This window comes from Mus caroli, unplaced genomic scaffold (genome assembly GCF_978045245.1).
Source record: "Mus caroli unplaced genomic scaffold, Mus_caroli_1 scaffold_38, whole genome shotgun sequence".
In the NCBI taxonomy this organism is placed as follows: Eukaryota; Metazoa; Chordata; class Mammalia; order Rodentia; family Muridae; genus Mus; species Mus caroli.
Window position 1 is genome coordinate 348,183 of NW_028227293.1, and position 18,606 is coordinate 366,788.

Consider the following 18,606-nt stretch of genomic DNA (forward strand, 5'->3'; position numbering starts at 1 on the left):
ATCAGTTTTTGCGGATGATATGATAGTATATATAAGTGACCCTAAAAATTCCACCAGAAAACTCCTAAACCTGATAAACAGCTTCGGTGAAGAAGCTGGATATAAAATTAACTGAAACAAGTCAATGGCCTTTCTCTACACAAAGGATAAACAGGCTGAGAGAGAATTTAGGGAAAAAATACCCTTCTCAATAGTCACAAATAATATAAAATACCTTGGCGTGACTCTAACTAAGGAAGTGAAAGATCTCTATGATAAGAACTTCAAGTCTCTGAAGAAATAATTAAAGAAGATCTCAGAAGATGGAAAAATCTCCCATGCTCATGGATTGGCAGGATCAACGTTGTAAAGATGGCTATCTTGCCAAAAGCAATCTACAGATTCAATGCAATCCCCATCAAAATGCCATCTCAATTCTTCAACGAATTACAAAGAGCAATCTGCAAATTCATCTGGAATAACACAAAACCTAGGATAGCAAAAACTCTTCTCAAGGATAAAAGAACCTCTGGTTGGATCACCATTCCTGACCTAATGCTGTACTACAGAGAAATTGTGATAATAACTGCATGGTACTGGTATAGTGACATACAAGTAGACTAATGGAACAGAATTGAAGACCCAGAAATGAACCCACACACCTATGGTCATTTGATCTTCGACAAGAGAGCTAAAACCATCCAGTGAAAGAAAGACAGCATTTTCAACAAATGGTGCTGGCACAACTGGTGGTTATCATGTAGAAGAATGTGAATATATCCATTCTTATCTCCTTGTAATAAGGTCAAATCTAAGAGAATCAAGGAACTCCACATAAAACCAGAGACAGTGAAACTTATTGAGGAGGAAGTGGGTAAAAGCCTCGAAGATATGGGCACAGGGGAAAAATTCCTGAATAGTACAGCAATGGCTTGTGCTGTAAAATTGAGAATTGACAAAAGGGACCTCATGAAGCTGCAAAGCTTCTGCAATGCAAAAGACACTGTCAATAAGACAAAAAGGCCACCAACAAATTGAGAAAGAATCTATACCTATCGTAAATCAGATAGGGGACTAATATCCAATATATATAAAGAACACAAGAAGGTGGACTCCAGAAAATCAAATAACCCCATTAAAAAATGGGGCTCAGAGCTAAACAAATAATTCTCACCTGGGGAATACTGAATGTCAGAGAAGCACCTTGTCTTAGTCAGGGTTTCTATTCCTGCACAAGCATCATGACCAAGAAGCCAGTTGGGGGAGGAAAGGGTTTATTCGGCTTACACTTCCATGCTGTTGTTCATCACCAAAGGAAATCAGGACTGGATCTCAAGCAGGTCAGGAAGCAGGAGCTGAGCAGAGGCCATGGAGGGATGTTCTTTTACTGGCTTGCTTTCCCTCGCTTTCTCAGCCTGCTCTCTTATAGAACCAAGACTACCAGCCCAGAGATGGTCCCACCCACAAGGGGCCTCCCCCCTTAATCACTAATTGAGAAAATGCCTTACAGTTGTATCTCATGGAGGCATTTCCCAACTGAAGCTCCTTTCTCTGTGATAACTCCAGCTGTGTGAAGCTGACACAAAACTAGCCAGTACACACCTGAAAAAATGTTCAACATCCATAATCATCAGAGAAACGCAAATAAAAACAACACTTAGATTCCATCTCAAACGAGTCACAATGGCTAAGATCAAAAATTCAGGTGACAGCAGATGCTGGCGAGGATGTGGAGAAAGAGGAACACTCCTTCATTGTTGGTGGTATTGCAAGCTTTACAACCACTCTGGAAATCTGTCTGGCGGTTTCTCAGAAAATTGGCCATAGTACTACCAGAGGATCCCGAAAAATACCTCTCCTGGGCATACATCCAGAAGATGTGCAAACCAGTAAGAAGGACAGATGCTCCATTATGTTCATAGCAGCCTTATTTAAAATAGCCAGAAGCTGGAAAGAAAACAGATGACCCTCAAAACAGGAATAGATACAGAAAATGTGATATATTTACACAATGGAGTACTACTCAGCTATTAAAACGAATGAATTTATGAAATTCCTAGGAAAATGGTTGAGCCTGGAGGGCATCATCCTGAGTGAGGTAACATAATCACAAATGAACTCAAATGATATGGACTCACTGATAAGTGGATATTAGCCCAGAAACTTAGCATACCCAAGATACAAGAGACAATTTGTAAAACACATGAAACTGAAGAATGAAGATCAAAGTGTAGACACTTTGCCCCTTCTTAGAATTGGGAGCAAAACCCCCATGGAAAGAAGTTACAGAGATAAAGTTTGGATCTGAGACAAAAGGATGGACCATCTAGAGACTGCCATATCCAGGGATCCATCTCATAATTAGCCTCCAGACGATGATACCATTGCATACACTTGCAAGATTTTGCTGAAAGACCCTGATATAGCTGTCACTTGTGAGACTATGCCGGGGCCTAGGAAACACAGAAGTGGATGTTCACAGTTAGCTATTGGATGGAGCACGGGGCCCCCAATAGAGAAGCTAGAGAAAGTACCCAAGGAGCTAAAGAGATCTGCAACCCTGTAGGTGCAACATTATGAACTAACCAGTACCCCTGAGTTCTTGAGTCTAGCTGCATATGTATCAAAAGATGTCCTAGTTGTCCATCACTGGAAAGAGAGGAGCATTGGATACACAAACGTTATATGCCCAAGTACAGGGGCCAAAAAAAAAAAAAAAAATGGGAATGGGTTGGTAGGGAAATGGGGGAGAGGGGGAAGGGTATAGGGGACTTTTGGGATAGCATTGGAAATGTAATTGAGGAAAATATGTATTAAAATATATTAAAAAAGAGAATAAACAAGAATTATGCTGAATAAAGAAAAAAAAAAAAAAAGAAAAAAGGGAATGTCCAAAAGCCTCTAAGGAAAATGAAGAGCCTAGAGTTCCTGGTGAAGATAAAGAAATTCCCAGAGACTTCTGATCAGATGACAAAGACTCTGAGACCACAGCAGTGATTTGGGTAGACACCAAAGGTCCTGGAGTGGAAGGCAAAGTTCCCACAGTCTGATTTGCAGACATGGGCTTTCCTATATAGCCTCCATCTATGGGATGCCCAAGAGCATCTTGTCATTCCAAGGCCACCTCAAACTTGAATTTAAAGCCATAATATTTTAGTGCCAAGATTGCCAGGCAAGCACAACTGCAACCTGACAGTTGGACCTCACATCTTTTGGGTGTAGGAGAGTGGGCAGAAAATAGAAATCTAAAACTAACCTGCATGTAATCTTCCTAGAGTTTGTTGTCAGAACAGCTGTTTTCTTATCTCTATTTATGGATATCTACAGACCAATACAACAATGAGGGATTCTTAGAGTTCATACAACCACTCACCCTGTTGTAAGGGCATGTTGATCTTGTATTCCTTCCAATAGTATATACGATATTTGGAAACTGGCAAAAAGAGATGGAATCAAATGATGCACTGTCATTCTGTTCTCCCACTACCCAAGGTAAACTAGATTTTCCTCTTCTGCACAGTGTGGTGACTGGATCCTGCTATTTGGTTATACATGGCCAGGGACATCCATCCTTCCTTCCTTCCTTCCTTCCTTCCTTCCTTCCTTCCTTCCTTCCTTCCTTCCTTCCTTCCTTCCTCCCTTCCTCCCTCCCTCCCTCCCTCCCTCCCTCCCTCCCTCTCTCTCTCTCTCTCACTCTCTCTCTCTCTCTCTGTCTTTTTTGACCTATCAGTCTATCTGCCTGCCTGCCTTTCTTCTTGCCTTCCTTCTTCCCTTCCTTGCTTCCTTCCTTCATTCCTTCCTCTCCCTCCTTTCTCTTCTCTCTCTCTCTCCTCTCTCGCTCTCTCTGTCTCTGTCTCTCTGTCTCTCTCTGGAAATTTGTCTGTCTCTCTGTCTCTGTCTCTTTCTGTCTCTCTCTCTGTCTCTCTCACTGTCTCTCTCTCTCTTTCTACCTGTCTGACTATTTGCCTGCCTGCCTGACTTACCATCTGCCTGTCTGCCTGCCTGCCTGCCTGCCTGCCTGCCTGCCTGCCTGCCTGCCTTCCTGCCTTCCTTCCTTCTTTCCTTCCTTCCTTCCTTCCTTCCTTCCTTCCTTCCTTCCTTCCTTCCTTCCTTCCTTCCTTCCTTCCTTCCTTCCTTCCTTCCTCCCTCCCTCCCTCCCTCCCTCCCTCCCTCCCTCCCTCTCTCTCTCTTTCTTTCTTTCTTTCTTTTTCATTTTTATCTTTCATTCTGTCTTCTTTCTTTCCTTCTTTCCTTCTTTCCTTCTTTCCTTCCTTCCTTCCTTCCTTCCTTCCTTCCTTCCTTCCTTCCTTCTTTTTTTTCTTCCTACCTTCTTTCTTATGTGTTTCTTTGTTTCTTTGTTTCTTTGTTCTTTCTTTCTTTTTTCTTTCTTTCTTTCTTTCTTTCTTTCTTTCTTTCTTTCTTTCTTTCTTTCTTTCTTTCTTTCTTCTTTCTTTTTCTCTTTGTTTTTTGTTTCTTTCTAACTCTTTCTCTCTCTCTCTCTTTCTTTCTCTCTCTCTCTCTCTCTCTTTCTCTCTCTCTCTCTCTTAATGTCTCTCTCTCTTGAGGTTTAGAGATTGGATTTCTCTGTGTATCTCTGGTTGTCTTCCAGCTCCCTGTGGACACCTTGCTGAACTTTAAGTAAAAAATATACCTACCTCTGTCTCCCAATTGCTTGGCTTAAAGACATAGTCAAACATTGCCTGGCAAACACAAAACGTTGAAACCTCAAATATAAAACCCTAAATATTTTTTTAGAAAAAATCAAGTATAAAAAGAACAACAAAAACAGAACCCTAAGCAAGAGAGTAATGTGCTAAAAAAATAAAGAAAAAAAAAAAACTCAATTAAACCGCAAACCCAAAAATAAAATAAAGTCATTAAAATGAAAAAAAAACACTAAAAATACACTATACACTTGAACAAAAACAATAACAACCCCTAAGAAATACAGTAAAATGTTCAAAAGAACATGAAGTAAAGTAAAGCCTAAATTAAACCCCAAATCCGAAATTACAATACAAAAAATAAAAAAAGAAAAAACTGTAAAAATACACTAGAAGCCTGAAAACAAAACAAAACAAACAAACAAAGAAACAAACATACAAAAACGAAACAACAAAAAAAAAACTTCTAAATCACTCTTGTAAAAATTATACAAACATTTTAAAAATTCTAGAAATCTAAAATAATTACACAAGTAACCGAAATGTCCTTGAAAAAAAAATATATATATATGTCTGTCTGTCTGTCTGTCTGTCTGTCTATCTATGTAATTCTGTCTTTCTCTTTCTATGTTTCTGTCTCTCTTCTTTCTCTATTTCCTTCTATCTTTTAATCCTTCTTTCTTTCTTTTTTTTTTTTTTTAATTTGTGTGTGATTTTGGTCACTGGGTTTCTCTGTGTATACCCTGGCAGTCATGGAAATCATTCTGTAAACCAGGCTGGCCTGGTTCTTAATAAACAAAGAAAATAAAAAAACACACTATACATATACTAAAACACTTAACGCCTAAAATCTCTAAAACGCTTTTCTAAAAAAACAATATATATGTGTATGTGTAGGTGTAGTTGTAGGTGTAGGTGTAGGTGTATGTATATTTACATTTACATTTATATTTAATTTATATTTATGTTTTATTTATATTTGTTTTTAAATTTACGTTTACCTTTATGTTTACGTTTACGTTTATGTTTATATTTATATATTCAAGAATCTAAAAACGACTCTAATAGCCGCCCCCCCTTTTTTTTTTTTTGAGTTTTTGGAGACAAGATTTCTCTATGTTTTCCTGGCTATCCTGGTACTCACCCTGCAGATTAGTCTGACCATGAACTCAGAAATCCAAGACCCATGCCTCTAAAGTGCTGGGATAAAAGGTATGGGTCACTACAGACTGGCAACCCTAAATACTTAAACTAAAAAATAAAATCAAAGTTTTTTGAAAAATACTCAAGAACAGACACACACACACACACACACACACACACAAACACACACACACACACACACACACACACACATACACAATAGAATACCCTACAATATAACCATAAAGCCAAGAAAAAAAATCTAAAATATTTAAGACACTAAATATACAGTAAAATTGAAAAAATCCAAAAATCCAAAAATAAAAACTATAAAACACTCGCCCAAATGCCCTAAAAACGCTTTTTAAAAAAACCCTAATATTCATAAAAAAATAATATAAATGAACCCAAAAATTTCCATACAGTAAATTTCTTACTTACTGTATTTATCTCTTTCTTTCTTTCTTTCCTTCTTTCTTTCTTTCTATCTTTCTTTCTTTCTTTCTTTCTTTCTTTCTTTCTCTCTCTCTCTTTCTCTCTCCCTTCCTTCCTTTCTTTCTTCCTTCCTTCCTTCCTCCCTCCCTCTCTCCCTCCCTCTCTCCATCCCTCTCTCTCACTCTCCCTTCCTTCCTCCCTTCCATCCTTCCTTCCTTCCTTCCTTCCTTCCTTCCTTCCTTCCTTCCTTCCTTTCTTTCTTTCTTTCTTTTTTTCTTTCTTTCTTTCTTTCATTCTTTCTTGCATGGGATTTTGGAGACTAGTTTTCACTGTCTATACCCTGGCGGTCCTGGAAATCACTCTGTACACTATGCTGGCTTTCAATTAAGAAATTCACCTGCCTCTGCCTACCAAGACTGAGACTGAAGGCATGGATCACCACTGCCTGGAAACACTAAAACTCTTAGACCCCCCAAAATATAACCCTAAAAATTTTAAGCACATACTTAAAAACACACACACAACACACACACAATCAAATAAAATAGTATAACATTAAAAAAATAACTAAACCCTAATAAGAACCGAAAATCAAGAAAAAAATTTAAAATTCATAATAAACAAAGTAATATCATTTTCAGTGACATTCAACAACATGTGACATGTACAAATAACCTTCACATCCTGGGTAAACAGAGTCCTATTCCTAAAATCCTCCTCCATTTTTATGTTCAGATTCTCTGCTCACAGCCCATGCTAGCTAAAGCCACTAACCAATGCTAACCTTGCCTTCTGTTCCCACCCTCTACTCCTTCACATTGAATGAAACACCATCACTTGATGCTGAGAGAACTTGGTAGTTATTGAATATCTTTCCATGGATTGTCACACTGCCTCCTTCTTCTGCCTACCAAGGGAGTGTGGACAGCCAGATCTCTTGTCACAAGGCTGACATCCAACTGTTTGTGGAGAACTAAAGTAGTTGCTGAGTGAAGCAAAAACTAGCACAGCATAATTTATGACTGGAGAATACAGGCTTGAAGGTAACTTGGGAGGAAATTTGACCATGTCTATTATGTTTAGAGAACTGATAATGCCAACTTGTCCCAACTCTATCATAGAACATGAGCTTTCAAACAGAAGTAAAGAGCAGGAGGGGAAGGAGATTGCCTTACCAATAGTTAGAAAGGTCTGGCTTTGGCCAGGACCATGGAAACTGCTTTGCAGTGGCCCTTTTGCTGGGATCTCAGAGATCTCCTGGACAGGTTCTATTATCTGAAGTTTGGGTAGACTCACAGGTATTTTGGATTGTGTAACAAACATACTCATCTACATCATTTCTTCCAGGAGTATGTCACACATGTTGATCTGAAGAAAATTTCAGAACCCATCATTCCACTGAAATGCAGCTCCTTTTACCTCACAGGAAGTACATCATTGGCCAGGAGCAATGGGAGGAGCTTTTACCTTTCCAGTAACCACTACAGACAACACACATAAAGGAGACAGTGGGGTCAAATACATTCCATACTCACAACAGATTTATACCTAAATGGCCACATTTCACTTACTCAAGTGCCGGGGGAGGCATGTGGATCCTAGACAGGTCATGACATGTCTAGACCCTTGAAGATGACATCTTCTATTTTCAACAAATCAGGAAGACAGGAAGAAAGCAAAACCATTCAGTCATGCTACCTTCAGGAGGCAGAGTCCTTTGGCAGAGTCCTGTCCATTTAGTCAACTGCCCTGAAGCTGAAGCAACTGCAAAGCAGCACCTGTCCCATGCTGAAGTCATGAATCTCAGCTGGCTGCTCTCCCACAGACACTGTCCAGTGTACATCCAAGCCTTCCCTGTACAGAGGCTTTGAGTAGTGGTTCTGAGAACAAAGCAATACTACCTTCCTTCTCAGGCCTTTTGGGTATGCTAATGTGAACTGCTATTGGAATTTAATGGGCCAGTGATGTGTATCACTCATGATGGAAAGCTATTCCTAAGCTCTCACAAATTCAGACATCTACACCCCCCCCCATATTCATCATGCAGATCAGGAAAACCAAGGAAGAACCAGATACTGTTACATATTTTCCTGTCACTTAGATGTTCTATGAATTCTTAACAGGAGGGATAGCATCACATTTGTTGCCCTTATTTACCCTAACCAAAGCTCATAGCTTTGCTGCTGGTTAGTAGTTACAGGGAGGTAAAAGCATCTATCCACTTTAGGATAACAAATGCAAAGAAAGAGTATATAGCACAGGAAATTTAATGTTAACTTCTAACTGTCCTACCACTGTGGTGAGTAATCAGAGATATAGGCATGGAACCATTTCATGGAAGACAATTTGAAGTGTCTTCAGGTATAACAATGTCCAAGCACATTTATACAGAAGCAATAACAGTTTATAATAAACTATTTTCCCGTTCCCTCCTTTTATATGTTTTCTAGACTATCTGGCATTGCCTTTCAAACTGTTCCATAAAGATCCAAGCAATACATATCTCGTCACTACAGAGATAATTGTAGTAAGTGATGCTGCTCAAGAAATTCATTTACTGATAATAAATGAGGCATTGCCATTTGGGTGTTGTAGAGTGGGCATGGAGTCAGGAACTGTGGAAACTCTGTGACCTCATTGCTGAATCCAGCAGAAGAGAATGTTTAAAGGGCTCTGTGGAAGGCTAGGGGCTGTGGAATGACACAGAGACAGAATGGCTCATCCCGACCCAGCTGCCTGCCTCCATTTTTGGACTAAGAACAAACAACCACAACCAATCTTCACCTTGTATCCTGGCCTCTTGTGATCTCTCTTGAGGTCTTCTATCAGGGTAAGAAATCTTTGTCTAATTTCCAGGCTGAACTTCTGGGTCTTGGTGTTTGTATTGGGCAAAATAAACAGGAACTGCTCCAACAGGAGCAGAGTCTGGATCTGCTCCACAGAGTGTGACTGAGGCTTCAGCCACTGGAAACAAAGTCCCCAGAGTTTGCAGAAGGCCTCGTGAGGCCCATCTCCTTCATCATACTGGAACTGCCTGAAGCGCTGGAGGAAGGCTTCACAGGCTGCCATATTTCCAAGGCTGAGTAGAGGATCCCTGTGGGGCAGAGTTAATGGGTGCTTCCATTTTTCCCACTGGACGGCTCTTTCTTGGTCCTGGGGCCTCAGGTCTCAGGTGTTTCCTTGGGCCACCTGCAGCAGAGAGGAGGCCTCCGTGAGAAAGGAGACACAGGAGTGATAACTAACGTGTATATGGTTCCTGTCCTTTCAGCTTTCAGAACCTGATGCCAGACATGGTCTCTTCACCAAAACATAAGTGTACACATCCAACTCTGCACAGAGATGTCAAAAGTTATACAAAGCATGCCCAAAAATCCTTTTTGCAGACTCCTTGGAACTGTGCGTTCTAGTAGGTTAGCCACTGGCCTGTGTGGCTACTGAACTTGGACTTAGTGGAAGCTGGAAGCTTTTATTCCTACCCGCAAGTATCCCTGCAGAATGTTCTCTGCTATTAGGAAGCCATGTTCTGAGCAGTCCCATGGACTGCAGCTGGGAACACCTATCCTTCTGCAGAGACACATGACTAGAACACTGCCTCTTAGGATAAGAGTACTGTCTGTTCTCACATAGGGCCCAGGTTTCATTCTCAACACCCACACGGTGCCCACAACCATTTGTAATCAAGGTCAAGGGGATCCAACAAACCCTTCTATCCTCTCCAGATACCAGGCATGCATGTATGTATATAGTCAGTCATGCGTACAGGAACATAAAAAATCCATACACAATTATAAGATACAAACATTAAAACTTTAAAAGAGTGCAGGCATCTAATCCCACTCCTCACACAATAATGGTATCCAAGTGTTTCCAAAAGAATGGAGGTCCCCAAAAGGGGAACAGCTACAGTTTCCCTGAGAAAGCCCTCCAGCTTTGAATGTCCATTAGTAACCTTTGCAGTCAACCCTTCCTCTCTTGATCTTGTCACACCCACTAAGTGGAATGAACTCATGCCCACCTCTACCAGTTTGTCTTTGCTATAACCTTCATAATAGTTTTTCTCGAAGGAAAAAAAAACACTATATGAGGAGATGAATGTCATAAAAAATATCTCAGGAGTTCCTATTGTGAAATCAATACTCAGTTCACTCCATATCTGGAGACAGGGCCTATTCTAAACATCACTCACACATCTGTGTGCTTATCTCCCACAGGAACTTAGGAGAGAGAGAGTAGTATTGTTCTTTCCCTTTGGTATGAGGAGGGTTGAGGTAAAAAAAAAAAATCTTAGAGTCACTGAATTCATTGAAAGTGCTCAAAGACTGGTCTCACCAGCTTTCAGGGCTTGTGACTACTGTGACATTGGAGAGCTTCTTTCTCTGGCTGGATTTCAACTTCTGCCCTTGTACCCTTTTTCCCTCTCCCCCTCAGTGACTCTTTTCCTTCCTTCCTGTTTCTGTTCCCTTTCCTAAAGCAGTTTCTTTTCTTGACATCTTCTCTAAAAGACTGGCCATGAAAATGACCTCAACCCGATTTCCCCTGTAACATTTCCTTGCAAAAGTGAAGAGATACCTAGCCTGTGCACTGGTGACTCAGATACAATTATGAGCCTATCTACAAGGAGCCTGAAAGGATTATAGTATCCAGGCACATGGAAGAGGAAAAGCCTTTATGGAACCCTTAGAAGATTCTACTTTCCTTGATCTAGATATCTAGTTATCCAAATGAAGCCCTCTGGGTTGGAATGACCCAAGAAATGAGCATGTGATACATATCCAAGATGTAATTTGAGAAACATATAAATGTTTACATATAAACACTTAAATGTAGACAATGCTGAAATCATCTACAAGCTTACTTAGTACAGTCATGGTTTACTTCGTAAGACTAAGCAAAGCACTACAAAGAGAAATTGGGGTGAAGTGTCTCAAAGCTCTGGGAGAACAGATTATTAATTTTGTTGTTTTTAAAATAAGTACCTTATTAAATATTTATAAGATAGGTGTTAGACTCCATATTTCTGACACCCTAAGCCAAGAAATCTGTTGGTAAGCTCTGTCCCAGCTCTTTAGTGGCCAGAAACCCTCCTCCCTGTGATCCTAGGTCAAAGGCTACGTGATTAATTAGATCACACATTAATAGGTACTCTCCTCTTATGTGGTCAACATGAACATTTCATACCAAGCTGCAAACCCTTATTTCTCATATCTTGTATCCCCAAAATAAGGATTTATTTATTATAATTATTACAATTACTATTATTAGAAAAAATTACTATTATTATGACTAATAATAAAAAGATTAATATTAATATTATTATTACATTGTATGTATGAGGAATATGTGAAAATATGGCTGTACAAGTGGGTTGTGGTGCATGGGATAACTAGAGGGTGGATTTTGGGAGTCTGAGATTCCTTCCCACTACCAAGGTTTTTTAGGATGGAACTAGGTACTCAAGATTGCACAGTGAGTGCTTTTACCTCCTACCACACACATTTGAAACCTAGTGCTCATTATAATTCACACCATTGTTTTTACCATGACACTGCCTGACTTCAAGTCCTATGAGCCCTCTCATTATAACACACAGCAAACAATGCTTCCCCGGGCAGGTTGCAACCTGTCCCTGGCTCCTAGGTCCCACCCACCTGGTCTCCATCCTTCAAGTGAATATCCAAGCTTCAGTTATGCCAACTGCCACTCTCTATTGCACATCCTTTCTCCTGCCTCCCCCATTCACAGGAACTTTCAAAGACCTATTCAGAATCATTCACCTCACCTTATACTTAGATACTTCATGAACTGGGGCTACCAAGAATGAATATCTTCTGTCCCTTGCTCCTAGACTTGACTGATCTGCTGTTTCCCTTTGTCAAATCTCTCCATGCATCAAACACCTCATGGTGCTGGCCTAACTGATCATCAGAAAAGAATCCCTTCTCAGAAAGCTGCCTCCTTTCCCCAACAGACCTATTTAGTAATGCAAATAATCTAGCTACTTGTTGCCTATGGCAAGTCTTACTGACACTTCAGGGGTGGGGTTAGCCAGCATCTATCATTTGAGCCTGCAAGAGTCAGATGAGGGTCTGTCTAACAGCTCATAGATACTCCCCCTCCGCTAGACCACCACCAATACACAGATTTCTCCACGTTGTGCTTACTTTGAGTAACTCTGGAAGGAGCTAGATTTTTCTCTCTGGAATCTCTGTCCCTGACGTGAGAGTCTAAGACTCACTGCTGTGTTCCAATGCTGAGAGATACAAAAAAGTTGCATTCTTCCTCACACTGGCTTCAATACAAGTTTCATACTCCTTAGCCACATCTACCTTTTGAAGATCCAATTGACCATATGTCACCTTCAGGAGGCACCTTTTGTATACACAGCTTAAGAAAGCTGCGTTTTAAGGATCAGTGAGGAAAGGTCCTAGGTCCCTGTCTCGTGATTAGGTCAGGGTTAGTGATGTCAAGCAAAGGCAGGGAAACCACACAATACTGTATGGAGCATAAATGTCTTCCTTAAAATTTGAATAAGACATTGGAACCACAAAGACTGACAGTATAACCAGTAAAATGGTAGTAAGACAAAATAATTTCAGCACTTAGGGGGCAGAGGCAGGAAAGTCTCCATGACATGGAGACTAGCCTGATAAGTATAGTGAGTCCCAGGCCTGCCAGGGCTCAATACTAACACCCTATCTGTCTCTGTTAGGTCTCTCAACTAATTAGGAGCAGTCATAGCCTCCTTGTAATTCTTTTTTATCTTTTTTTTTCATTCAGTCTCATAGAAAAAAACAAAAAGACAGCAGCTTGTTGTAAGATAAAACTCAAAGGTAAAGCTTCCTGATAACTCTTCCCATGTAGACTTCAACAGTGCTCCTCAACTCCTCCCAAAATACTATAGGATTAAACTGGCATTGAACATGTACTTGAATTATCTGCAAAGTTTTAAAGAAATTGGGAAAAAAATGTAAAAACCCTAAGATCCAAATGAAAATGCAAGTACTTATGTTTTGAATCTAAGACATAAAAACAAGATGATCATTGGCAACTATGAGTGCTTAGGTTAAACAAAAAGAGTGTTCAAATATATGCATATACAAACACATCCATATATATGCATATATAATATGTTATATATAATATACATTTTGAATATTAAATATGTTAACAAATATATAATGATATATATTGAATATATGTTGTATATTATATATATTATAAATTTGTGCGTTCATATGTGTAAGGTTTGTGTGTGTGTGTGTGTGTGTGTGTGTGAGAGAGAGAGAGAGAGTTAAAGTGTGTGTGTTTGGTTTTATGCATGTGTGTAAGCCCAAGGTCAGATTGATTCACTATCAATATCTTAAACCATTATGGAAAAAAGAGCAATAATTCTGAAACTATTTCCAATAACTAGGAAAAAAGAAAGTAGCACTACTAAATACATTTTATAAAGCTGGTATTACTATGATTCCAACAATCAGAGGATAAAACAAAAACTAGACCATTTTTCCTGATAAACACAAAGGCAAAAATAATCTACAAAATACTTAATAATCAAATTTTAGAACACATTAAAAATACCCTATCCATGGTCAAGTTGACTTTAACTTAAGAATTCCAATCAACATACTTCTAGAGCAAATATAACAGGGACAGAAATCACATGATTATCTCAATAGGTGAGGTAAAGGACTTTTCGAAGTTCAACATCCCTTCTTGGTACGAACTCTGGAAAAAAATATGGATAGAAAAAAGAGATTTCCGTATAAACAACTCCATATAGGCTATATTCAGCAAACATAGAGCCAATTATAATCAATCATATAAATTATAATATATAATTTTATATTATATTAATATATTAATAATGGTTAATTAATAATTGCCTGAGAATATATTATTATATTAACAATATAATTAACAACATACTTATAATATAGGAATATGTTATGGTAAACCATATAAAAATCTCTATGTAGGCTATATATAGGAAAACGATAGCCAACACTAATAATTAATATAAATTGTATTATATATATATTATATATTTATATTATAAAATTTATAATGATGTACTGATCACATAATTATAATTTATGAATAATAGTATTATAATGTTAGAATAATATTATTAGAATATATTATATTAATAATATTAATAGTATAATTATAATAGAGAAATATGATAAACCATATAAAAATCTCCATGTAGGGTATATGTAACAAACCTATAGTCAATAATCATAAATCATATAAATCACAATATATCAATATATTAATAATATATTCTTAATAATTAATTGATCATACAATAATAATGTGTGGTTATAATATATTATAGTAACATTATAGTAATATGATATAGTAATAATATAATTATAATATATGATTATGTTAAAATAAAACATATAAAAAATATCCATTTAGGATATATGTAACAAACCTATAGCCAATTATATTAAATCATATAAATTACAATATATTTATATATTACACATTTATATATTAATAATATTTATTTAATAATTTACTGATAATATGATTACATGTGATTTAAATATAGTAATAATATAATTAATTTAGTGATTGATAATGTAATTATAATATGTAAGTGTAACATAATAAACTATATAAAATTTCCTTACAGGCTATATGTAATTAACCTATAGCCAATTACAATAAACTGTGGAAAATTGAAAACATTCCTTCTAAAATCAAGAAACAAAGCCATGTACTCTTTCCAATAGTATTTAATACATTGATTAGAATCTTGCCTAGAGAACAAGGAAAAAAATAATAAAAGGGATTCAAATAGAGAAATTTGAAGTCACATAATTTAATAATAAATAGCATAATCTGACATGAAAAACCCCTAGAGACCTCTAGAAAGCTCTTAGATCAGATGTATAAATTCAACAAAATAATGTATAGTCAGGATATAAGAACTAGTGTTTTTTCTATACCAATAATATAATTAAAAATATAATTATAATATAAAAATATATTATGATAAAGGACAAGTTAATCAGGAGGGGAGAACTCCATTCATTCCAGATTCTTAAAGTTAAAGGAAGACCTGGGTTTGGGGTATTGTGCTGTGATAATTGCAGCATTCAGAAAACTAATACATGGAAAACTGCTGTGACTCGGATGCCAACCTGGGCTGCATTGTGAATACCAAACCATACAGTCTTAAAAATAAAATACCTAAGAATAAATCTATCCAAGGTGATGAAAACTGAAAAACATTGTAAAAAGAAACCAAACACATGAAAATGGGAACATTTCCCACTTCTTAGATTAGAAGATTAAGATTGTGAAAATGGCACTTCTGCCAGAAAGTGTCTGCAAGGTTAATATAATCCTCATCAAAAATTCCAATGCCATTCTTCACAGAAATAGAAAAAGAAAAAATAAAAATTCATATTTAAATACAAAACATCTCTGATTTTCCAAAGCAATCCTAAACAGAAGGAAAATGCATAGATGGATCACAATACTTAATTAATATTTCCACTAATATGATAGGCAGGGGTGGTGCATGTCTTCAATCCTGGCACTTGGAAGTTAGATGCCAGTGTATTTCTGAGTCCAAGGTCAGCCTGGTCTACAGAGTGATTTCCAGGACAATCAAGGCTACACAGAGAAATCCTGTCTCCACAAAGAAAAAAACAACCACAACAACTACAACAAATCCAGTAAAGAGCTATAGTAACAGTCACATGCTGACACAATAAAGAAAATCCATGAACAAAATAAAGGATGCAGAGGTGAACCCACAGCTACAGCCATTTTGTTTTCACATTGCTGTTAAAAATATTCATTGATGAACAAGAAAATGTCTTCAAGAAATTGTAATAAAACCAGAAATGTTGATGTGGATAATCCCAGTACTTTGGGAGGTAGAGGTAAGGAAAAAAGGGATTCAAGATCATTCTTCACTAGATACGCTGTCCCCAAAACCCAAAAACCCACAAAGGAAAGTAAACAAACTAAAGAGGAAAAATAAATGGGGCTGGCAAAAAATTGAGTGTTTATATGTCAAAGAACAAAACTAAAACTGTGTCCCTCACTCTGTCCAAAAGTGTTCAAAATGGATCCATCATCTTTTTGTTTGTTTGTTTGTTTGTTTGTTTGTTTGATTTTTGTTTTTTTGAGAAAGGATTTCCCTGTGTAGCCTTGGCTGTCCTGGAACTTACTTTGTAGATCAGGCTGGCCTGGAACTCAGAAATCTGCCTGTCTCTGCCTCCCAAGTACTGGGATTAAAGACATGAGCCACCAAGCCTGGCTGGACCCATGATCTTAAGATGACACTTGAAACCCAAACTGCTAAAGGAAAATAAAATTACAATATCCCACTTTAAGCACAATCAAGGAGTTTCTGAAAAGTACCCCAAATAGCAACTTATTTTATGCTTATTCAGCAATAAAGAATAAAAAATTTAGTAAACTAGATGGGGAGGGAGGTCAGGTTAAAGGAAGTAAGCTTAGTTCTTTTCTGTCTAAGGTCTGAGGGAATTTAAATTAGTCACATATAGCTCAAAAAATAGTACAAGAATTGACAAATGTCATTACATGACAGTAAAAGATTCCCGTCTCCAAAGGAAGCAAGTGGCAAAGGAGAATGAAGAGGGAGCCTACAGGACAGGAAAAAGTTAAAAAATAAAAATAATAACTTTGCCAACCACATTTGTAAAAATATTAATCTGGAAAATCTATAAAGAACCACAAAACTTAAGGAAAATTATCTCATCACTGGATGGGTTAATGAGTTAATAGATAATACTCAAAACAGCACATACAAGTCACCAATAAATACATGTAAAACATTCAACATCTTTAGCTATCAGAGGAAGACAAATTAAAGCTAAACTGAGATCTAACAGCAGTCAGAGCAATTACTATCAAACAAACAGCAATAAGTACTGGTGAGTATGTGGGGAAAAACATTATATATTGCTGGATAAAAACCTAACTACTTCTGGGCTGTGGTGGTGCATGCCTTTAACCTCCTACTAGGGAAGCAGAGGCCTTTTACTCTCTGTGAGTTCCATGACAGCCTGTCCTGAAGAGAAAGTTCTGGACAGCCAGTACTTCTCAGAGAAACCCTGCCTCAAGGATGAAAGGAAGAAAGGGAAAAAGACAACCAAAGGAAACCAAACTAGCACATTAGCTATAGATATTGCCCTTTGGAAGTTAAATATTTTAAAAAGTAACTAAAATGTAATAATATTTAAATTAAAGCTGTTAGAAATACCATATGAAGAAGGCACACCAGTGAATTTATATATAATTTTCTTCACTATTTATACATGACACCAAATGTATAAACTATGGAGTTTTATGCATCTATGAAGGAATAAAATTTTCATTAAACTGGATGGAACTGAGTCTTTTTGTCTGGTCACTGAGAGTTTGACCTTGCTCCAGTGTGAAAGTGCATAAGAAACGCAAACTGGACTTGTATTTTTTATCTTTTTTTTTTTTTTTTTTTTTGGAGGGGGTAGGGCAGATGGGTGGGGGCAGACCTAGGAGTACTAGGAAGAGACTTTGCTTGGGGTTCATGACATGAAATTAACAATAATCAATAAAAATATGAAAAAAAAATCTGGACAGAAATATAAATCATAAGATTGTTAAGAGGGAACAATCAAGATACTTCCCGCCTAGGATCTGAGGCAATCTAAAACACAGTCACCAAGTAACTGGCCCATCCATATGAGGTTAGTCAGCTTGGCTACCTCGCACCCAGGTCATGCCCCCTCCGTGTTCCCAATCAAGCCATTTGCTTTCATTTTAGTTCTCTTGTGTGTCCATACTGTCAAGGGCGAGCCTTGTGCTGGTTGTCATCAGAGTACAACTTTACCTAAGACAGTTTGTTCTTTCCTTGTTATGATGGGTTCCAGAGAGAGAGGTCAGCGTGTAAGTATTTCCTACCAGGGAACATCTGCTTACCAGGCGACCTCAACTTACCAAACCGTGCAATTTGCATCCTAAAGTTAGTAAAGTCACAGGCTCCACTGAGGTCAAAGTTTGCTTTATCCTTAATGCCACAGTACTGTCTGTCTGCTTGCAAGGCCCCTTCTCTGAGTAATAAACGACCCCACATGCTAAACTCCACTCCACACATCACTGGCCCAACTCTGTCTCCTTCCCAATACCCAGAAGCAACCTCATCTCCCTGTTGTCAACCATCCAGTAGCCACTCAGTCCACAGCAAAGATAATGATGATGCAGGAACAGTCAGCTTCGCAGCCTTCTTCCCAACTTCAGGTATAACAGGGACTCTCCTGTCTCAGGCACCTCAGGAACTGATGCTACTGGGAGTGGGAGGTGGGGCGCTAAAAACTAGTTCCATTCCTTCTAGACCTGACTGGTCCCTTGT